The sequence below is a fragment of the Pleurodeles waltl genome, chromosome 4_2 (genome assembly GCF_031143425.1).
Source record: "Pleurodeles waltl isolate 20211129_DDA chromosome 4_2, aPleWal1.hap1.20221129, whole genome shotgun sequence".
Taxonomy (NCBI): Eukaryota; Metazoa; Chordata; class Amphibia; order Caudata; family Salamandridae; genus Pleurodeles; species Pleurodeles waltl.
Window position 1 is genome coordinate 1,015,960,086 of NC_090443.1, and position 23,988 is coordinate 1,015,984,073.

Genomic DNA, 23,988 nt, shown 5'->3' on the forward strand with positions numbered 1-23,988 from the left:
CCAACCGTCTCGGTCTTCCCTTCACTCCAGAACGACTTGAGTCTCCGCCTCCTCTTCTCAACGTCGCTTCAGGTTCAGTCACACCCCGATGGGCGTGTACATTTTCCCTTCAGTTCTATTCTGTCATGGAGTTAACCCTTTCCTCTATTGGCTCTATTACCTGTAGTTTTTCCTCCTCTTTCAGATACAATGGATAGAAATAACTCCCCTGGGCATCTCATAAATAACGAGGACACTTTTGGTCAAGACTTTGGCACATTTATTAATGATGCTGTGGCTAAAGCTATTTCAGTTACTATGGATAAAATGACAAAAAACCTTGAATCCTCTGTAAAGATTATGGGTTCCAAATCCTTAATGGCTCATTCTGCGAGGGATAGCAGAAAACATAAATTTAAGGATTTGTCATCTCAAAAAGTCCTCCTTAAGGTCACCCCAGATGGCGCCTCTTTGACTGGTGAAGCTTCTTCACCCCAAGTTGAGGACGAGTCTCCTCCCAGGCCTCCTTCTAAGGAGGGGCATTCGAAGGTCTCTCATGAGAAATGTAAATCTAAGACGAAACATACATCGAATGTGCCAAAAGAGATTGTGATTTCTCACATTTTCAATACTGATGATGACATGGGTGACATAGATGATATGGATGACAGTTCAGACATCTGGGGTTCCCAATCTCAGCCCTCCCCTCCTCCTAAAAAGCCTAAATTAGGCCATTCCCCTTCTAATCCCTTTGCAGCCAAATTGATTTTAGATTTTTAGATTCTGATGGTAATCCTATGTTTGATCCCCCTCTCCTTCACCACCCCAACTCCATGGAATGGTTTCCCTCTTCTCATGTAGGAGATTACATCGCTTCTAGATTGAGACTTCCTTAGGACAAACAGCCAAGGGCCAAATTGAGATCAGAATGCCCTAGATCATCCCTTTGTTCCAACATTACTTCTACTCCTTCTATCGACCAACCTTTACTTACCTTCTTTTCAAAATTCGGTAAGGACCCCTGTAAGGTGGTTGACAAAGCCTGGTCTAACTGCCAGGACAAACTTTTAGACTTGGTGGGTCCGTTGGTCCGTATTTTGGATATGGCAGAGTCGGCTAGAATGGAGAATGCAGGGCCTTTCAAGATAGACCTTTTTGCTTCTCGCCTAAACACACAGTTACCTCTGTTTTTCAGCTGGTGACCGGATCCTTCGGCCTTAGCCTCAGATGCTTTTCTGCAGGATTGGTCCCCTTCAGTCAATTACGCTTTCCCTCCTTTTATGATGATTACCAGAGTCCTCGCCCAAGTCAGACGTCAAAAAGCGACGTTGATAATTGTAGTTCCCTTTTGGCAATCTCAAGTATGGTTTCCCCCTCTCTTGGAACTGGCGATCGACCACCCGGTCCACCTTCCACTTTTCCTTCCCTTCTTCGGGATTCTCTAGGTTATCCACACCCTTTGATACTCAACAACACTCTCACACTTTCGGCTTGGAAGGTATCAGGTCTTCCCGACCTTCCATTCCTATTTCGGCAGAAGCTTCAGAATTTATTAACAAGGCCTGGGCTCCTGGCACCAGGAAAGCTTACAGTTATGCCTTGTCTCTTTAGACAAGCTGGTGTGTGGGAAGGGATCTCGATCCCATTTCAGCTGATATAATTTATGTAATTAATTTCCTAGCTGCCCAGGCCAGTGAAGGTAAGTCTTACAGAACAATCAATTTATATAGATAGGCTATTTCCATGCATCACTCTTACATCAACGTGTGAGAGAACATCCCCTTCTCTATCTTCTTTTAAAGGGAGTAAAGTTTTCTATTCTTCCTTTACTCAAATACTCAAAATTATGGGACGTTTATGTTGTTTTAAATTTGTTTTTATCCTGGCAAGATAATCCTGATTTATCATTAAAAATGCTTTCAGCCAAACTGACTATGTTACTCTGCCTAGTTTCCATTAAACGTTTATCAGATTTTAAGGCCTTAGATATTTCTTCTCGTAAATTCTCCCCTACAGGTGTGTTGTTCTCTATTAACAAACGTACCAAACCTAAATTACGTACTGTGCTTTATCCGTATTTCCCTAAACAACCTAAATTGTGTGTAGGACAATGTCTCAAGAATCATGAAGATCGCACAGCCAATCTCAGAACGTCCTCCCTTTCCCAACTCCTTATTTCGTTTCGTAAACCTCACAAACCTGTAGCTTCTGCTACTCTAGCCAGATAGGTTTGTTGGGTTATGCCCCGGGCAGGTATTGACACCTCAGTTTTTGGGGCTCACTCTTCTAGAGGAGCTATGGCTTCGAAAGCCTTCTGGGTGGGTTCCAGATTAGAAGACATTCTGAGATTGGCTGATTGGTCTAATGATAATGTCTTCAGAACTTTTTACTGTAAACCAGTTCATACAGCAACTTCTGTAGTAATTAACATGCTATAAAAAAGCATAATATGAGCCTCTGGTCTTGTCATAAAATGTAGATTTTCCTAGTAATTTATGACGGAAAGTCTTAATTTTATTAAAGACACGGAGGCGAGTATTATCCCACTACAAATTCTCTATAACTGTTGTTTTTTCGTTTTTTCTCCCTCCCTAACAGCACCAGTTACTCAACCTCAAACTTCTTCTTGAACGTCAGATGGGATTTCCATCTTCAACAGCATCTTCAAGAGATCCGTCTCGCTGCCATCGAAATTCTCTTCCTGCTTTTTGGATTCCTCCACCCTACCAGTCTTGGATTAATTTTTTTCAAGAACTTTGTTCTTTGTTGTTGCCAGTTGCCATTGTTCTAGCTATTTTTCCTTTGTTTTCTCGCACTGACTAGCCTTCTCGCATAAGAAAGAGGGCTGGTCGCAGTCAAGTATGGTGATTATACTATTCCCTACACTCTGATTGGTGTATGTTCCAATACGATTTCTCTTCCCATTGACTTTCTGTTCCCCTAAGCCTCATGGGAATTGTAGTTTCTTGACTGCTGCTACTTAAATAAAGCAAGTTAGAGAAGCCTAATACTCGCCTCCGTGTCTTTAATAAAATTAAGAATTTCCTTCATAAATACTAGGGAAATCTACATTACTAGGAAAATCTACATTTTTAAGTTTTAATGCTATGTGAAAGTCACTTTTCTAGCATGATTAACATGACTAATATTTTTTGGGTTCTGCTTGTGCTCAGGATCTTAGAGCCACGTCAGGACCTTTACTCCTTCAGGCTGGGATCTCCCTCTCAATTTGCTGGTTTGCCCACCCCAAAGCAACAGTAACTACGGAATCTTTGAGACAAGCAAGAAAGAGAAGACGGGCTAACGCGTAAGTTCAGGTAAGCATCCATCTTAGAACGTTATTAGTGACGGTTGTAAGTGGAGGATCTTCAAGACAGTATCACAAAAAAGCAAAACATTCTTATTTTTTTTTTAGACGGATATCAAATATTATTACATAATTGAAGAGATGGAAAAAAATACGTTTTATCTGTCACTATGTATCGCCCTTTGATATATATTTACTGTAAGGTGTGTTTTTGTAGCAAAAATATTTTGGAAAAAGAACACTGGTTATGTGTGTTTCTCTGTTGCTAACTATGGTTTAGATTAGACGTGCACCGTTTCCATACGGCTGTTAGGTTCAGTCCACCTGGACCCTGGCACTGCATGAAAGTCCGTCTTCTGTATCGATGTGAGAATTGCATTGTACCTCTAGCTATGTACGTCCGTCTTCTGTGTCGATGGGAGAATTAAATCGCCACAGTTATTTTGCAACATCATTATGCAGCAGAATGTAGCTAATAAAAAACACACAAGCACCAGGGTAAATATTATTTTAGTGGAAGGCGGTTGCATATGTTTTTGCTTGTCTAAAAGAAGTGAAGATTCGGTGGCAAGAAAATGAAATTAGCACATTTTTATGTCGGTGGCCCAATATTTTTGTTTCTGCTTTTTAAAGTGTTTTTGCTGCTCTGCATGACGACAACTTTAAATTTAAAATACGCTGCATATTCATAAGTGTTTACCTGTAATAAGAAAGAAAGGGAAACAAAAATAACAAGGCACTGCTGAGATTCGAACTCAGGATCTCCTGTTTACTAGACAGGCGCTTTAACCAACTAAGCCACAGCGCCGCTTATAAACAGTCTGCTCTGCTTCTTATATGTAAATAACAAACGCTCCTGTGTGTTCATGTTAGTTGTATTTATACCTTAATTATTTTGCATACATTAGGATGTTTAATTTTAATAATTATTTTGGCAGATATAAATACATTCTTCAGTACTTCTTTAGTAAATTTAATAAATGTTTTGATACAACGAGTAGGACACGCATATCACACATAATTATTGAAGAAAATACAAATAGTAAAGCTTGGAATGAGGGCTTCACCTATGCACATGCCAATTTAATAAACAGAACGCTTTAGTGTTTTAACGGGCAGATACTCACAAGCACGCAGACTCGACATATCAATGTCTGGACAACTGCAGCCTTTGAGCTGCTACTTTCAGCCAACTCGTGGCTCCAGAATAGCAGGCCTACGTGAGACACTGAAAAAACACAGATTAGAGCATTTCTATAAATCATAGAGATAATCTCAAACTTGTATGCATTCGAGAAAAAAAAATCCAGCATCACTGGACTCCAGGAGCTAAAATTAAAAGTCGACAAGGAGCATGGGCGATGAACTGACACACCATAACTGAGAGCATGGCTCCTGGAGCATCGTGTAGCTCACCTGGCCATCTGAGGACTTCTAAATTCCTTCCCTGACACAGACCTACTGATCTGGACCTTTGATGACACGTCCCCAAAACAGGCACTTCTTTTCAAGAGACCAGAATGTCACTACCACACACACTTCACTTTGTTGGACAAAAGTGTGTGAAAGAGGAGAAAGCGAATTTGCAGGAACTGTGCACATTCATCTTATCAGGGCTGAGATCCTGGACTTCTTCCATGAACATATCAGGTACATGACTGCTCCTTCTTGGCACACAAAAGTGTTCCCTGGATAAATGCAGTCTCACGCCAGGGGCCGGGTCCTGGATGCTCGTCTCACTCACCACCTATGAGAGGAGATTTCCAATGAACTTCCATTTTAGTCACTGTCAATTTCTACTGAAAGAGGTAAAGTGATATCATGAAACATCTTATCTGTGAATTTGTGGATGTCCCACAGAAGAAAAAAAATATTAATAATAGGTCTGTTCACTACTGAACCCACTTCTTCAGACAGAAGCCATCAGCTTTTTGCTGGCATTCTCCAACACATTCCCTTGAGCCATTCCATGGAAGCTCAAACTGAGACAGCATTTCTGGGTCTGAGGACCCCCCTACATCCTTGATGGTTCCAGACCTGCACGTGAGCAACATTTGGGAACATCAGAAAGGCAGAGTGCAAGCAGCTTGAAAGGAGAGGATGTCCCCGGGAGTGGAAACTTATGCATGTCCACTCACTTGCATTTGAGTTAGCGATGTTTCAGCCTGACTCCAGAAAAATCTAAAAGGCACCTTCAAACTAGCATATGCATTCTCTGTTCGAAATGGCCTGTTTGTGTGGTCATCACCTAGCACCGTCAGGTGTGACACCTTCCCCGGCCCTGCCTTTCCAGATAACCGCCCTTTGCATTCTGGGACTTGCAGTTGTATTTTAACTTTTCAGCTATGGAGTTTTAAAAAACCATCATGCAAACGGCCACAAGCTGAAAGGCGAGGATTTACACGGGCGGGTCCTCCGAGGTAAAGTTTCCACTACTTATAATTGGAAAGTATTATTCTGCTGCAGGAAGCTTTGTTACGTTCAAAAATCAAATGAACCTAATATGTTTTTTAATTGAGGGATCCACTTCGGTGCTCTTTGTCAGTCCTGCTTTACAGCAATAGGAGAGGGGGGTTTACACCTTGCAGTGGCAGAAAGCGTGAAACGAGGTAACTGGGCCGGTTGCTAACTTTCTAATACAAAGAAAGCCACTGATTAACCACATTTCAAAAACAGCTCTAAAACACCTCAAACCAATGCACACCAAAGAGGCAGACATCACTCTCTAGGGATACACTGTTTCAGTAACACTTCCGCTCAGCAGCCCCCGCTGCACAGACATTCACGTGAAAAACATCACCTATTTGTAGCAAAACACAAACACCCTCCCCAGCTCTAAACCCAGTCTTCTTCGTTTGTTTTTATAAAAATGCAGGTAGAAATGCACAATTAAATGGGAAGTGGAAAATGTATTTATTTAATTGATTAAATGTACTTCATCATTCCAAAATGTTTACATTTCGTTACCCTCTTCTGCAGTTCAGAGAGTTTTGTTACCCTGTTTGCATTTAGTCCTATTTCTATAACGTATTGCAGAAACTTCGGCACGGGTGACGTACATTCATAAGCCATTTTGGAAAGCTCTGTTTCAGAGCTCCTCGTTAGTATAGTGGTCAGTATCCCCGCCTGTCACGCGGGAGACCGGGGTTCAATTCCCCGACGGGGAGATCAATTTTTTTTCCCCTTTGTTTTAGTGGTTGTTAAATTTTAAACAATCTGCTTCCACACACCACAGAATATTTGCTGCGAAATCTTTAAGAAGCATTTTAATGTTAAAAAAAATATAGTGAAGATATATAGCAGGATGCTTCTGTGTGTGTGTGTTTTTTTTTTTTTTTTTTAACAAGAAAGGTAAGTAAATATTCCTAACTGTGATAAAATATGTTTTGGATCTTTTTAGACACGCACTTAGGTCACGTTGAAAAACGAATTTTGTACTCAATGTAGTTTCGTGTCCCTATTAGCGGGAAAATGTAGATTTTCCTAGTAATTTATGACGGAAAGTCTTAATTTTCTTAAAGACACAGAGGCGAGTATTATGCATTTTCTTTTCTTGCTTATTAAATAGCAGCAGTCAAGAAAAAACAACTCCCAGAAGGCCAAATGAAAACAGGCCAATGGGAGACAAACTGTAGTTCGAAGAGTCCACCAATCACAGTGCATTAAACCCCTAAATACGCATCTTGTCTATGAACAGCCCTCTTTTCTTGTGCAAGGGTCAAACAGTATGAAACAAAGTAGGATAGAACAAATGATGCAGAAAGCCATAACAAAAGCCAGAAAGTCCTGACAAAGTTCAATAACCGTATCTCGGAAGAAGAAAGGATGGCATCCGAATGGAGACGGTGTAGTTGAAGAAGTGAAACCAATGAAGATGAGCAAAGATGATCCGCTGAAGGATGGTGATCATGATGAAGGTTGTGAAGGAGTAGTTGAAGCTGGAAGGGAGGGAAAAAACAATCATAGCATTAATTGTTGAGGCGGGATAATACTAGCCTCCGTGTCTTAAATAAAATTAAGACTTTCCATCAAAAATTACTAGGAAAATCTACATTTTATGGCCAGACCGGAGGCTCATATTATGAAAGTTTAAAGCAAATTAATAAAATATAATGCAGCATGATGTACAGGTTTGCAATAAAACACTTTAAACACACTGTCGTTAGACCAATCAGCCGATTTGAGAATGTCTTCCAAACGGGAACCAGCCCAAAAAGCTTTGGAGGCCATCGCACCTCTAGCAGAATGGCCGGCAAAAGCGGAAGTGTCAATACCAGCTAAGGACATAATCCATTTAACCCAACGGGTTAGGGTTAGAGAAGAAACTCGTTTGAAAGGTTTTCTGAAGGAAATAAGGAGTTTGGAAGCAGAAGAAGATCTCAAACCGGCTGTTTGTTGTTCATATATTTTTAAACATTGACCTACACAAAGTTTAGGATGGTCAGGAAAATAAGGATAAAATACTGATGACAAATTAGTTTTCATACGTCTGTGAATATTAAATAAAACCCCAGAAGGGGTAAAATGACAAGCAGGGATATCAAGAGCTCTAACATCTGAAAGACGCTTAAATGACACTAAACATAGTAACATAGCCAACTTTGCAAACAATTTTTTCAATGAAAGCATATTGTTGTCAGGCCAAGATAAAAACAGATTAAACACAACATTGACATCCCATAATGAACTGTATTTGGGTGAAGGAGGATTAGAAAACTTTACTCTTTTAAATAGTCGAGAAACCAGAGGATGTTCCCCAACAGGCTTACCATTGATGTAAGGGTAACAGGAAGAAATTTAGATTTTCCTAGGCTTGGTGTCTGAAAGGCTAGATTTTATTAAAGACACGGAGGCGAGTATTATGCAGTCTTTTCTTGCTTTAATTTCTAATAGCAGCCAAGTAAAAACTACAGTTCCCAGTAAAAACAAACTACAACAATGACATCATAGATGAACAACCAATAGGATATCGAACACCAGTATTAATATCTTAACTGCGAGCAACAAGCCCTCTTTTCTTGATGCGAAACTAAAGAGAAGAAGTAACAAACAAAATGACATAAAAAATAGAAACCAATGTCACAATGTCCATGAAACAATCCCGAAAATGACGAGTGCGGAGTGAAACCTGGGAAGAGTGGACGCTGATGGTCGAATCCAATGTCGGTAGGAGTTGCCCATGAGAATCATGACGAGCCAACGCTGGAAGAGGGAGTTGGCACTGAAATAAAAATACAGGGCGGGTTAGAAACAGTGGCAGGATAATACTCGCCTCAGTGTCTTTAATAAAATCTAGCCTTTCAGACACCAAGGCTAGGAAAATCTCAATTTTATTACAAGACCGGAGGCTCATATTATGCATGTTCAAAACATAGCAATCACTGAATCTGAAACATGAGAAATTGGCTTACAATAAAAAGTTCTGAAAGTACTTTAATTAGACCAATCTGCAGACTTGAGAATATCCTGTAGAGAGGATCCTGCCCAGAAAGCGCGGGAGGCCATAGCCCCTCTAGCAGAGTGGGCACCGAAAGATCCTGCATCAATGCCAGCTAGGGACATGATCCATTTAACCCAACGAGCTAGAGTAGGGGAAGAAACAGGGTTATGGGGCTTTTGAAAGGAAATAAGTAATTGGGAGGCAGAAGAGGATCTCAAATCTGCAGTACAAATCACATAACTTTTCAAACAATTTCCAACACACAACTTGGGTTGAGAGGGAAAAAATGGGTAATTAACACAAGCTAAATTAGTTTTAGTACGTCTCTTGATCTGAAAAGAAACACCAAGGGGGGAGAAGAAAAAGGAAGTAACATCTAATGCCTTAACATCTGAAACACGTTTGATAGAGACTAGACACAAAAGCATGGTCAACTTAGCAGAAAGCTGTTTGAGCGAGAGTAAATCATTATCTGGCCAAGTGGTAAGAAATCGTAATACCAAATTAACGTCCCACATGACATTATACTTAGGAGATGGCGGAAAAACATATCTTACTCCCTTTAATAATTGGCAGATGAGAGGATGTTCACCAATTGGTCTGCCATTGATTCTTTGATGTTCAGCAGAGATGGCAGATCTGTAAATATTAATAGTGCGATAGGCCTTACCTTGGGAGGCTAAGGAAGCAAGGAAATTTACAACTAACACTACATCGGCTGAAAAGGGATCTGAATTCCTGTCCATACACCAGCTGCTCCAAAGGGCCCATGCGGACTTGTAGGCTTTGGAGGTACCAGGGGCCCTGGCCTGCTGGATGAGTTTAGCAGCATCTTCCGAAATTCCTGGGGTTCTCCAGGACGACACGAAATCCTCCAGGCTATGAGGAACAAGGAATTGCTGAGAATCAAATGATGTTGTTGGCCTTGGGGATCTAAGAGGAGGTCGGGAAAGTGAGGAAGCCAAACGGGTTGATCGATTGCCAACTCCAATAGAGTTGGATACCAAGGTTGAGCCTGCCAGAAAGGAATTATGAGAACTAGAGTGGACCGTTGTCTGCGTGCTTGTGCAAGGACTCGAGGAATGAGCAGGAAGGGAGGAAAAGCGTAAAGAAGGGATGACGGCCAAGACTCAAGGAAAGCATCTGTGGCAAGAGCCTGTGGATCTGGCCTCCAACTGAAATAGGAAGGAAGATGAGAGTTGAGGTGAGAAGCGAAAAGATCTATGGACATTTCGCCAAAGATAGAAGTAAGATGATTGAATACTGAAGAGTGCAATTGCCAATCGCTGGAATCGTGAAGATGTCTGGAATACCAGTCTGCTACCGTATTCAGCCTGCCTGGCAGATACACTGCCTTGACTGAGATTCGACGAGGAAGACAATACTCCCAAAGATGTTTCGCCAGAGTGGAGAGAATCTTGGATTTGGTACCGCCTAGGTGGTTGATATACCTGACCGCGGACAAATTGTCCATCCTGAGAAGGATGGTGCAACTTACTCTGTCTTTTGCAAAAGTGCAGATGGCAAAGGAACCTGCAAGCATCTCTAAACTGTTTATGTGCAAGAAGGACTCCTTCAGAGACCATGCGCCTCCAGTCGGGAACTGACCACATCTTGCGCCCCAACCGGTCCGACTTTCATCGTATTCTAATACAAGATCTGGGGCGGCAGAGAAGTTAGTTCTGCCATTCCAGGCGTCTAGATGCGTCAACCACCATAGAAGTTCTTCCTTGGATTCGGCATCTAGGACCAAGGGATCCGAATAAGCGAGGCCCTTGTGAAGATGGTCGGATCTTGAGCCGTTGAAGGGCGCGATAATGTAAAGTACCTGGGAAGATGGCTTGGATAGAGAAAGCCAGAAGTCCTACCAGACGCGCCAGAGTTCTGAGGGAGATGTGAGGACGGGATAAGGATTGACGAATCTCCTTTTTGATTAAGGATACCTTGTGTTGAGGAAGCTGAAACACCGACTGAGTAGTGTCTATGAGAAATCCGAGAAATTCCAACTTCTGAGTTGGAATTAGAACCGACTTCTGAAAGTTGATGAGGAAGCCCAAGCTGAGAAGAAGGTTCTGACAAAGCTGAAGATGGTCTAGAAGAAGACATTCGTCTTGTGCCATCAAAAGAAAGTTGTCTAAATAAAGGATTAGACGAACACCGTGAGAACGGAGAAAGGCCACGACGGGTTTGAGAATTTTGGTGAAGCACCAAGGAGCGGAAGAAAGACCGAAAGGAAGAACTCTGAATTGATAAAAGGAGTCTTGCCACTGGAATTGAAGGAATTTCCTGTGTGAGTGATGAATAGGCACTGTGAGGTAAGCATCCTGAAGGTCTAATCTGACCAATCAATCGTTCTGAAGCAGAATGTCTCTGAGATGGAGAATAGTTTCCATCTTGAAGTGCCGGTAAATGACGAAATTGTTGAAAGCCTTTAGGTTTAAAACTAAACGAAATTTCTGATTTTTCTTCTGGATGAGAAAGATGGTGCTGAGGAAACCCGAAGGGTCGAACTGGACGGGTTCTATAGCATGCTTGGTAAGGAGAGACTGGATTTCGTCGTGCAGAAGCTCGGTTTGATCTTGGGAAAAAACAAGGGGAAGAGGAAAACGGGATTGAATTGGGGTTTGGTAAAACTCTAATAGGTAACCTTGAATGGATTGAATTATCCAGGGATCTGAAGTGAGAGAAAGCCATGAATTTAGAAACAGAGCCAGTCTGCCTCCTACCGGAGGAAGGCCAGAACTGGAAACACTTACCGGAGGTTTGGTCTCCCTTGTTGGCGTAGCCTATGTGACGATAGCCTCTTGAGCGACGGGGGTAGAACCTTGGCTTGTATCCTGTGTAGGTCTCAAGCTGGGATTGCTGATTGTAGGAGTCTCTGTTGGTATATTGGCCTCTGATGGAGCGGCCGGCAAAGTGACTCCTGCCTTTGCCGGCCCTGGCAAAAACCCGAGATGAGAAAATCTTTTTCATAGAAAGTTGGGCCTTGTCCAGGGAGGCAAAGGTGGACACATATTTGCCAAGTTCTTTGATAAAAGAATCCCCAAATAATTGGCCCTTAGCTGACGGACCATCATCTTTGGAGGCCAAAGAAGCCAGTTTGGGATAAATTTTCAACAGGAGACTTTTCCTCCTTTCAATGGATAGTTGAGTATTGGCTTTGCCCAACATGCAAATAGCGCATTGCACACAGTTCGAGAGAACTTCAGGGTCTATTGGACTGTTATCCATTTTGGCCTCCTCTGCCAAATCAAAAATTCTGGTGAGAGGGCCCACCAAATCTAGGAGCTTGTCCTGACAACCTGACCAAGCTCTATCGACACCTTTCTTGGGATCCTTGCCAAATTTGGTAAAAAACATGAGCATATTGGGGTCAATAACCGGGGTAGAAGTAATGTTATCTGGTAACGAGGGGCGAGGACATTCAGATTTAAGCTTATTGCGGGTAGCTTTATCTAGAGGGTGGCGTAAAAATAATGAGACATAGTCAGCAATGTGATCAGATGGGTACCACTCTTTTGAATTTGGATGAACCATGAGGGAAGGATCAAACAAGGGTTCGCCAGCATGGTCCACCAAAATATGAGACAAAGGGTGAACGTCACCACCGTCACCAGGAGAAATTTTACGCCTTTTCTCCAGAGGCCCACACGAAAATGGATCAGAAGATCCGTCCATATCATCAGTATGACTAGGAGAGTCATCATCGTCATCATCAGTGTCTCTCAACTGTGTAATATGAACTGGAGAGAGAGAGGAACCCGATTTAAACACCTCTCGGGTGGAAGGACCAGAAGAAATGCTTTTTGAAGGCACCGGGAGGGTAGCCGCATGTTTCTTGCCTTTGTTAGAAGGCACTTTAGAAGTAGACATAATTTTAGAAAAAGAGGCTTCAAAATTTTTGGTTATATCAGACATAGAAACAGCCACCGCCTGCTGAACTGAATCTTTGATAAAAGATTTCAAATTCTCCTGAAAAACTTGGGAATCTTCTTTCTCAGCCATTGTGCCCACAAAAGGCAATAATAAATATATTAATGTTAGAAAATAAGTGTATTAAAGGTTTTGTAAAAATATTTAAACTTGAATTGGAGAGAAACTGGTCAAAAAGGGGTTAACTGTGAGGAGAAGAGAGAGGGAGTGGCTAAAAGGGGGGGGGGAGCAAGAATTAGGGGCAGTTACTGGAAACAACAGTCCTGAAAGGAAAACGTGTGGGGAAGCGTCCGGTGCAGCAGTGGCCAAAATGCGAAGCCCGACCAAGGAAAACAAGCGAAAATACACTCGAAATGCGGGTCCCATCGCGAGTTCCGACAATACAGGTTCATCAGGAATGAAGAGAATGCGAGGAATGTGCGCGCGCGTGCATGCGCGCGTCTACAACGCCGAAAATTACAGTTGAAAGACGCGCTGCCTAAAACAAACAAGACGCGCGTATAAAGCGGCATACACATATGTTTGAAATTAAACATTGCTATTCAATAAAATAAAAGCACAATAATGCATTTAGTACAATATATGAAGTGAAGAAAATGGAGTTACTTATCTTGACTGCAAGCAGCAAGAAAAGAGGGCTTGTTGCTCGCAGTTAAGATATTAATACTGGTGTTCGATATCCTATTGGTTGTTCATCTATGATGTAATTGTTGTAGTTTGTTTTTACTGGGAACTGTAGTTTTTACTTGGCTGCTATTAGAAATTAAAGCAAGAAAAGACTGCATAATATGAGCCTCCGGTCTTGTAATAAAATCGCCGATCTGTACAGATTAATAGTACGGTATGACTTACCTTTGCTAGCTTCAGCTGCAAGGAAATTAACTATTAAAGCTATACCTGCTGAAAGGGAATTGATACTTTTTCACATGCACCAGCTATGCCATAAGGATAAAGCTGAGCTATAGGCCTTTTTTGTGCCTGATGCCCAGGAATGTCCAATTAAGCTTGAAGCTTCTGCCGAAATCGCAGGGACTGGCTGGGAATCCCCGACAATTTCCATGCTGAAAGGGAGGGAAGGTTGTTTGGAATCAAATTGTGAGAAAGACCGAGGGGGTTGGTGAGAAGGTCCGGAAAGGAGGGAAGGAGAAAAGGGGAATCTATTGCCAACTCTAGAAGAGAAGGGAACCACACTTGGGATTGCCAGACAGGAGCTATGAGGACTACTACTGCTTGTTGACGTCTGATGTGCGTCAAGAGCCTGTTTATCATAATGAAAGGGGGAAAGGCGTAGTTCGGAGATGCTGACCAATCCTGAGAGAAAGCATCGAAGACTAGAGCTAACGGATCTGGGCTCCAACGGAAGAATTGGGGTAACTGAGTGTTGAGATGTGACGCAAAAAGGTCTATTTGGAATGGACCCCATTTGCGAGAAATAGCCTGGAAAATTTTGGGATGAAGTTTCCAGTCGCTGGAGTCCTGGAGAAAACGAGAATGCCAGTCCGCTATGGTATTGAGAGTGCCTGGGTTGTATTCCGCTTGGACTGAGATTTTTCTTTAAAGACAAAACTCCCAAAACCCTTTCGCTAATTCCGCTAAAGGTTTGGATCTTGTGCCTCCCATAGGGTTGATATATCTGACTGCTAAAATGTTGTCCATTCTGAGAAGAACTGAACAACAAACTCGATCTCTTGCCAGACTTTTGACCGCAAAGGAGCCGGCAAGCATCTCTAAACAGTTGATGTGTTACCGTGACTCCTGAAGAGACCATGTGCCCCCAGTCGAGATTGTACCACACCGGGCTCCTCAACCGGAGATGCTTGCATCGGATTCTAATACTAGATCTGGGGCTGACGCAAATATGGTCCTGCCGTTCCAGGCGTCTAAATGGTTTATCCAACATTGGAGTTCTGTGCGTGAATCGTGATCTAAAACCAGGTTGTCTGTATAAGCGAGACCCCTTTGAAGATGACGTATTTTGAGTCTTTGAAGGGTTCTGTAATGAAGAAGACCCAGAAAAATGGCCTGAATGGAAGAGGAAAGAAGGCCTACAATCCTTGCCAAAGATCTGAGGGATATAAGGGATTTGCGTAGGGTGTGAATAATTTCGGACTTTATAGACTTTACCTTTGCGGGGGAAGAAGAAGAGTAGCTGACACGGAATCTATGAGGAACCCTAAAAACTCTATACGTTGGACTGGAACAAGAGAAGACTTTTCTTTGTTTATGAGGAAACCTAGATCGGTGAATAGGGTGGAGGTCAAGTGAAGATGAGATTGAAGGAAAGTACGATTTTAGTTCATAATAAGGATATCATCTAGATAAATGATCAGTCTGATACCCTGTGCCCTGAGGAAAGCCACGACCGGCCTCATGAGTTTTGTGAAACACCAGGGAGCTGAAGAGAGGCTGAAAGGTAGGGAAGAAAAATGATAAAATTGATTTATCCATTCGAATTGTAGGAATTTTCTGGAATCTGGATGCATAGGAACTGACAGGTAGGCGTCCTGGAGATCCAAACGAACCATCAAATCGCCCTGAAGAAGAAAGTCTCTGAGATGGAGAATAGTCTCCATTTTGAAGTGACGGTAAACCACAAATTGGTTAAAATGTTTTAGATTGATGACTGGCTGCATCTTTTTGTTCTTTTTCTGGACCAGAAATATAGAACTGATGAAGCCTGAGGGGTCTGGCTGACATGGGACGATGGCATGTTTCTGAAGTAAGGCCTGGATTTCCTTTGATATCGCCAACATCATCTCCTGGGAAAACTTGGGAGGCTGAGGAAAACGAGTCTGAATAGGCTCCAAGTAGAGCTCGATATTGTAACCTTGAACAGTGTTTATAACCCATGGATCTGATGTTATCGACTGCCATTTTGGAAGGAACAACAAAAGACGACCCCCTATAATAGGAGGGCCAGAAGAAAGACTTACCGGTTTGGGCTGCGAGTCTGGAAGCTCGGCTGCCTTTGTTGCGGAAACCGCGTCCTCCTTGTGGATAAAATTGCGGTCTGTACTCCTGGTAGGAGGCATTGAAGGCACCACAGGAACCTTGGTGATTGTATGAGCGTCCGGCAAAGCGGTTCCTGCCTCTGCCGGCCCTGGCAAAAACCCGACTGTGAAACATCTTCTTGAGCAACTGCTGGGCCTTGTCCAAGGAGGCAAAGGTTGAAACATATTTGCTCAATTCCTTGATGAAGGAATCCCCAAAAAGGAGCCCTTCCGCCTTGATGCCTGGGTCTGACACAGCCAGATTGACCAACTTTGAATCCAATTTAAGAAGGAGGACTTTCCTTCGTTCATGTGTAATTGCAGCATTGCCATTGCCTAGTAGACAAAAGGATCTCTGAACCCATAGAGATAAATCCACTGGATCAATGGGACAATTGTCCAAACGGGCAGCTTCAGCCAAATCAAAAATGCGGGTGCGAGGACCCACTACATCCAAAAGCTTGTCCTGGCATGTGGACCAGGCTTTGTCCACACCTTTACGTGGATCTTTACCAAACTTGGTAAAAAAGGTAATGAGGGAAGGGTCAATAGCTGGGGTGGATGTAATTTTGGATGATAAAGAAGGGAGAGGGCATTCAGAACGGAGTTTGGCTCTAGTTTGTTTGTCCAAAGATGTGCGTAGTCTAGATGCCACATAATCACCCACATGATCCACAGGGAACCATTCTGTAGAATTAGGGTGATGAATATCATTTGGGTTGAACATAGGAACCCCTTCCGCATCCGATATTACTGGAGGTTGGCTAGCCTCTTGAGCCGTCATCTTTGCTTTCTTTGGAGGAGGAGAAAATACAGAGTTGTCATCATCTGAATTGTTTACATCAGAGACGGAATCTGTACCATCATCATCAGTATCTAAGATACTGGAAATCACAATAGGCGCAGTAATATGCTTGGATTTTTTTGCGCACTTGAGAGACGATTCAGAATGTAAAATATTAGAACCCTTCTTAGAAGGAGCCTTGTGAGGAGCCGCGTCCTCTGCTTTTTGTGAGGTAATCTCACTAACCAACGCCTTTTTAAAAACACATTTTGAAATAGGGCGTTTGCTGCTTTCCCCCGCAGATTGGGCCAAAATCGTCTTGGAAACCAAGCTTAATATAGAATTTTGCAATTTTTTCAATAACTTATTAATAGAAGTTGACACAGCTTGCTCAACAGAACATTGAATAAAATCACTGTTGTTCATTAATCTGTTCATCCTCCTCCAAGCCCTTCTTACTCAAAGAGCCCTCCATTTCCATTAAAAAATGAACTAAACAGGTATTAATAAAAGGAAATACTAGAAAGGGTTAATGTCCCTTTACTTGTAGCAGAAACTAACTTGGCTCCGCCTATGCGCGGAGAAAAAAGGCAGAAGCCAGTAGAGAGACACAAAAACGGGATGAGGAAGCAAGCAGGTAAGGTGAAAACGTCCCAAAACACGAAGCATAGGCACAAACCTGCTGTTTCTGTCAAGCGCCGACACAAAATGAAGTCGCGCTGAGAGAAACGGCAGTTTAGAATGCCGGTGAGGAAGTAGATAACGCACGCGTGTGAGGAGACACGCTAAAGTGAAAATATGCGGCTACAAACCGACTAGATATAAATAGGCAGCAAGAGCAACGTTGCGCGCTGGGGAAACATGCAATATAATAAAGAGACACATTAACAGTGAAATATATGAAAAAGAAAAAACGAGCAGAAATGTGAAATACTTATCTTGACTGCGAGCAGCAAGAAAAGAGGGCTGTTCACAGTCAAGATACGTATTTAGGGGTTTAATGCCCTGTGATTGGTGGACTCTTTGAACTACTGTTTGTCTCCCATTGGCCTGTTCTCGTTTGGCCTTCTGGGAGTTGTTGTTTTTTCATGACTAATGCTATTTAATAAACAAAGAAAGAAAATGCATAATATGAGCTTCCGGTCTTGCCATAAAATTAAGTTCTGTTTTCTCTGTGCTTGGTAGGTAACAGTCATTGTCTAGACCAGTGGTTCCCAACCTTTTGACTTCTGTGGACCCTTACTTTATGATTACTGGAACCCAGGGGACCCCCCACTGAACCATTATTGGAATCTGGGGACCCCCACTGAGTAAGTAGTGAAAGCTGGGGACCTAATCTGTTAATATTATTTTGTTTTCTAAGCAGTTGCGGACCCCCTGATGAGGCTTTCCGGACCTCCAGGGCTCCCTGGACCACAGGTTGGAAACCACTGGTTCAGACAAATGCAAGATATTTTAGGATTAAAAAGAGAGCAATGAGACAAACAGTTGTTGTAACTGTGGTCAGTGAGGGACAGTTCTAATACGAGAGGACCAACTATTTATTTTATCCTTAAAAATCTGAAAAATAATCATTTTATGTCAAAACTATGAATGTTGTGTTAAAAAGTGTCATTTTAAGTCCAGATAGTAATGCATTTATGATCTGATCATGGTGTAATGTAGATTTTCCTAGTAATTCATGAAGGAAAGTCTTAATTTTATTAAAGACAGGGAGGCGAGTATTATGCAACAGTCTTTTCTTTATTTTGAATAGCAGCTACAGTCAAGAATAAACTACAAATCCCATAAGGCAAACAAAGAACAGCCAATGGGAAAGCAAAAGTAGTTTCCAGAAATGCACCAATCACTAACAATCCCCTGTATTAATACCTATCTTGACTGAGAACCGCCCTCTTTTCTTGTGCGAAACTCAATGAGAAGTAAACAACGGAATAATAGAACCGCAAATACAGAATGCCAAACAAAGCGATAAAATTTCTTGTAGGTAGAACAAAAGTCTCTGGAGGAAGACCGGTAGGTTGTGATGATCCATCCCTTGAAAGTCCTTGAAAGGCAATGCCATAGATGATACCATACATGAAGGGTCTCTAGGAAGAGGTCTGCTGAGTCGATGTAGAAGCTGAAAGGGAGGGTAACAAAATAACAGCATTAGAATTTGTAGAGGCGGGATAATACTCGTGTCTTTAATCAAATTAAGACTTTCCTTCATAAATTACTAGGAAAACCTACATTTTATGGCTAGACCAGAGGCTCCTATTATGCTATTTTAAAGCATATCAATTACACTTAGAGAGGCATGTTGAATCGGTTTACAATAAAAAACTTTAAAAACATTATCATTAGACCAGTCAGCCGACCTGAGAATATCCTCCAAACGAGAACCGGCCCAAAAAGCTTTGGACGCCATGGCTCCTCTAGCTGAATGAGCACCGAAGGCAGAGGTATCAATAGCAGCCAAGGACATAACCCAACGGACCCATCGAGCTAAGGTAGGAGAGGACACAGGATTGAAAGGTTTTCTGAAGGAAATCAGTAATACAGCAGAGGAGGACTTTCTCAGACCGGCTGTCTGTTGTTCGTAAACTTTTAAACATTGGCCCACACAGAGTTTGGGGTGATCAGGAAAAAAGGGATACAAAACTGAAGAGAGGTTAGTTTTTGTATGTCTTAACACATTAAACATAACTCCAGAGGAAGTAAAATGGCGAGCAGTAACGTCTAGGGCTCTAACATCGGATAGACGTTTGAAAGACACTAAACATAAAAGCATGGCCAACTTAGCTGACAACTGTTTCAATGATAATAAAGAATTGTCAGGCCAAGAAATAAACAGTTTTAGCACAGCATTAACATCCCATAAAGAACTGTATTTAGGTTTCGGAGGATTGGAAAACTTTACTCCCTTTAAAAGACGGCAGACTAAAGGGTGTTCTCCAACTGGCTTTCCTTGAATGTAATAATGAGCAGAAGAAATAGCTGACCTATATAAATTAATGGTACGGAAGGACTTACCCTCACTGGCTTCTGCCGCCAGAAAGTTAACAATCATAGACACATCCGCTGTAAAGGGATCAACCTGTCTTCCCATACACCAGCTATGCCAGAGAGACCAAGCTGATCTACATGCTTTCTTTGTTCCAGGAGCTGTTGCCCAGTCGATGAAGGTTGCAGCTTCTGCCAAAATAGGAACGCTAGGTCGGGTTTCCCTGAAATTTTCCAAGCCGATAAAATCAGGGTCTCTTGAAGAACGAGACTGTGACGGAGGCCTTGGGGGTTGGACAGGAGATCCGGAAAGGAGAAAATCAGTAGCGGAGGTTCGATTGACAGTTCCAGGAGGGACGGAAACCACACCTGGGAGTGCCAAAAGGGGACTATGAGGACTATGGAAGCTTGTTGACATCTGACTTGTGCCAGTACCCTGGAGATCAAAATAAAGGGAGGAAAGGCATAATTGAGGGAGGATGACCAATCCTGAGAAAACGCATCGAAGGCAAGAGCTAGAGGATCGAGATGGCAACTGAAGAATCGTGGAAGTTGAGCGTTGAGACGGGATGCAAAAAGATCTATATGGAAGGGACCCCACTTGTGAAGAAGGTTGTTGAACACCTGCGAGTTGAGCATCCAGTCGCTGGAATCCCGGAAGTAACGGGAATACCAATCCGCTACAACATTGAGGTTGCCCGGAAGATACTCCGCTTGAACTGATATTCTGTTTTGAAGACAGAACTCCCCAAACCCTTTTGCTAATTCCGCTAAAGGTTTGGATTTTGTGCCTCCCATCCAATTGATGTAGCATACCGCTGAAATGTTGTCCATTCTGAGCAGAACTGAACAAGAAATGTTGTCTCTTGCGAGGCTCCTGATTGCAAAGGAGCTGGCAAGCATCTCTAAACAGTTTATGTGCTGTTTTGACTCCTCTAGAGACCATGAGCCTCCAGTCAAAATTGTACCACACCGGGCTCCCCAACCCGACAGACTTGCATCTGACTCTAATACAAGATCTGGGGCTGATGCTAAGATAGTCCTGCCGTTGCAGGCATCTAAATGGTCTATCCACCACTGGAGTTCTGCACGTGAATCTTGGTCTAGAGCAATAAGATCCGCTGAGCCAGTCCTTTTTGGAGGTGACAAATTTTTAGTCTCTGCAAAGCGCAGTAATGTAGTGGACCCGGGAAGATCGCTTGGATTGAAGAAGAGAGCAGACCTACAACCCTTGCCAAAGATCTGAGGGATAACTGAGAACTGCGTAAGATCAGGAGAATTTCAGACTTCATGGATTTGGTTTTTGATGACGGCAGAAGAAGCGTAGCTGAGACAGAATCTACTAGAAAACCTAGAAACTCGATCTTTTGGATCGGATACAAGGAAGATTTTTTGTAATTTATGATAAAACCTAGATCCTCTAACAGAGTGCAGGTAAGGTGAACCTGAGCCAGCAGGGAAGTGCGACTCTGACTTATAATCAGAATGTCGTCCAAGTAAATAACCAGACGGATGCCTCGAGCTCTGAGAAAGGCCACTACTGGCTTCATTAGTTTCGTGAAGCACCACGGAGTGGAAGATAGGCCGAAAGGAAGGGACGTAAAACAGAAATACTGACCGGCCCATTGGATTTGAAGACATTTTTGGGAGACGGGATGGATGGGAACCGAAAGATATGCATCTTGAAGATCCAACCTTACCAACCAATCTCCTTGGAGTAGATTATCTCTGAGATGAAGAATGGTCTCCATCTTGAAATGTTGATATGTAACGAACTGATTGAATTGTTTCAGGTTGATGACTGGGCGCATCTTCTTGTTCTTTTTCTGGACCAGAAAAACCGAGCTGAGAAAGCCTGAAGACTCTAGCAAGCAAGGAACAATTGCCTGCTTTTGTAGCAGAGATTGAATTTCTAAATAAATTAATTCTGTCATTTGAAGAGAAAACTGAGGGGGAGGAGGGAAACTTACTTGAAAAGGTTCTGAAAAGAGTTCTATAACATAACCCTGAATGGTATTTAGGACCCAAGGATCTCTTGTAAGATCCTTCCGTTTTGACCGGTATTGAGAAATACGACCCCCCACCGCTGGAGCACAGGCATGCTGACTTACCGGCTTGCGCAGCGTATCTGGTGTTGCGGTTTCCTTTAGATCTGAAGCCCCTGCTTCTTTGTGGGTAGAACTGCGGTCTGTAGTCTTGAAACGTGTTGTTAGAGTAGGGACCGCAGGAATCTTGATTGGCATAGAAACTGCCGGCAAAGCGGTTCCTACCTCTGCCGGCCCTGGTAAAAACCAGAGATGAAAACATCTTTTTTAAAGATTGCTGCGCTTTGTCCAGGGAAGAGAAGGTTGCCACGTACTTGCTCAGCTCTTTTATGAAAAAGTCTCCGAACAGCAAGCCTTCCGCTTTCACACCTGGATCTGAACCTGCTAAGTTGACCAGTTTCAGATCAAGCTTAAGCAGGAGTCCTTTTCTCCGTTCATGAGTAATGGAGGAATTTGCGTTCCCCAACAAGCAAACCGCACGTTTCGCCCATAAAGAGAGCTCCTCTGGGTCAATAGCCACATGTTCCAGCCGGGCAGTTTCCGCCATATCAAATATGCGGGTCAGGGGACCCACAATGTCCAAGAGTTTATCTTGGCATGTAGACCAAGCTTTATCTACCCCCTTATGGGGATCCTTGCCGTATTTAGTGAAGAACGTAATCAATGAGGTGTCAATCGTAGGGGTCGCCGTAATTTTGGATGATAGGGCGGGGCGGGGACACTCCGACTTGAGTTTTGCCTGGACCTGTTTGTCCAGTGGAGTACGTAATCTGGCTGTTACGTAGTCTGCCACATGTTCGGAGGGGACCCACTCTGTGGAATTTGGATGCTGAATATCACATGGGTCAAACATTGGTACCCCTTGCGAATCAAAGACCGTGTTGGACCCTGAAGATTCATGGAACGCAGTTTTGCATTTTTTGTGTGGCGGAGGGGAGAGAAGCTCTCCAACGTCCTTGTCGGAGTTATCCGCATCCGAATCAGGGTCGTGCATCTCATCATCAGTGTCCAATTTTTTTTTTATTTTAATAGGGGAAGATAGGTGTTTATATTTGACCATGCATTTCCTTGCGGACTTAGATATTAACCCCTCCTTACTAGGAGGCCCTTGAGGAACCATGTCCTCTGCCATATGTGAAGCTTTGTCACTTCGTGATAGCGTTGTTTTAACATTTTTTGAAATGGCAGGACGCTTTCTGCTTTCCCCCGCAGAATGGGCCAGCATGGTCTTGGACACCAGATTTACCACAGAGAGTTGTATAAAATCATTAAGATTTTCCTTCAGGACGTCTTCCTCCTCTTCTTGAGATAAATGGGACAGAGAACTGTCCATGGTAACAACACAGCAAAGCAGTACCTACACTGAGGTAGGAAAGGGTTAACCTTCTCTCACAGGGAGAGAAAAAAAGTGCTGCCCGACTCCGCCTATGGGCGGGACAGGAAAGCTTCAGTCGAAGCAGAAGGCTCTAAGCCCACCAGGCACCAGAGAAAAGGAGGAAACCGACCTCAGCTGGTTGAATCTGAATAAATTAGATACCGGGAGCTAAAAGGCCCACAGGACTCCCGCCGAGCAGGAACTGAAGAAAGCGATGCCTTCTATTCAACGCGCGATGTCAGAAATGCTGAAGTGCGCTGAAGAGAAAACGATCAGAAGTGGCCGTTAAACACGAGCACGCGACTCGAGATAGAAAATCTAAATGCGTCTGACAAGCCGACTGCAATTTGTGAACAGTCAACCTTAGAAAAACACTGAAACACAGCGCTTACATAAAACGCGCTCAAGCCGTATTATAATAAAGGAAAAATAATACTTATTTTGACTGAAGAGCAGCAAGAAAAGAGGGCTGTTCTCAGTCAAGATAGGTATTATTACAGTGGATTGTTAGTGATTGGTGCATTTCTGGAAACTACTTTTGCTTTCCTATTGGTTGTTATTTGTTAGCCTTATGGGACTTGTAGTTTATTCTTGACTGGAGCTGCTATTAAAAATAAAGAAAAGAGTGTTGCATAATAGGAGTCTCCGGTCTTGCCATAAAATGTAGATTTTCCAAGTAGTTTATGATGGAAAGTCTTCATTTTATTAAAGTCACGGAGGCGAGTACTATGCTTTCTTTTCCTGCTTTATTTCAACAGCAGCCAAGAAAGAACAACAATCCCAGAGGTTTGCGAAACAGGCAACCAATGGGAGGACTAGAATAACAAGTTAGCCAATCACAACACTATGCACTATAAAGATATACCAATCCTGACTGCAAGCAGCCCTCTTTTCGACTGCGAGACGGTCAAGAGAATGATTTAAATAAAGGTAAAATACAACAAACTAAACATATTGCAAGAACAAATGCGAAAAAGTCTTGTATTGTGTCCATAGTAGATGAGGAGTAACACTTGGAAGGATGGTTGGTAGCTGGATCCAGATGCGGAACTGGTTGGAGTGAAGGAACATTCTGAGTAGAAATGTCCTCCGATGATTTAGTTCGGAGTGGACGTTGGAACGTTGGTAGTAACTAAAAGGGTGGGAAAAA

The 23,988-nt window shown here is 42.8% G+C and overlaps 2 non-coding genes across 2 annotated transcripts; one reads left to right on the forward strand and one right to left on the reverse strand.

The window, feature by feature from the left end:
• Positions 1 to 4,020: 4,020 nt before the first annotated feature.
• Positions 4,021 to 4,094, reverse strand: TRNAT-AGU (transfer RNA threonine (anticodon AGU)). Its single transcript has one exon. It is a non-coding gene; the product is annotated as a tRNA-Thr (tRNA).
• A 2,287-nt stretch (positions 4,095 to 6,381) lies between these two features.
• On the forward strand, positions 6,382 to 6,453 carry TRNAD-GUC (transfer RNA aspartic acid (anticodon GUC)). Its single transcript has one exon. It is a non-coding gene; the product is annotated as a tRNA-Asp (tRNA).
• Positions 6,454 to 23,988: the final 17,535 nt, after the last annotated feature.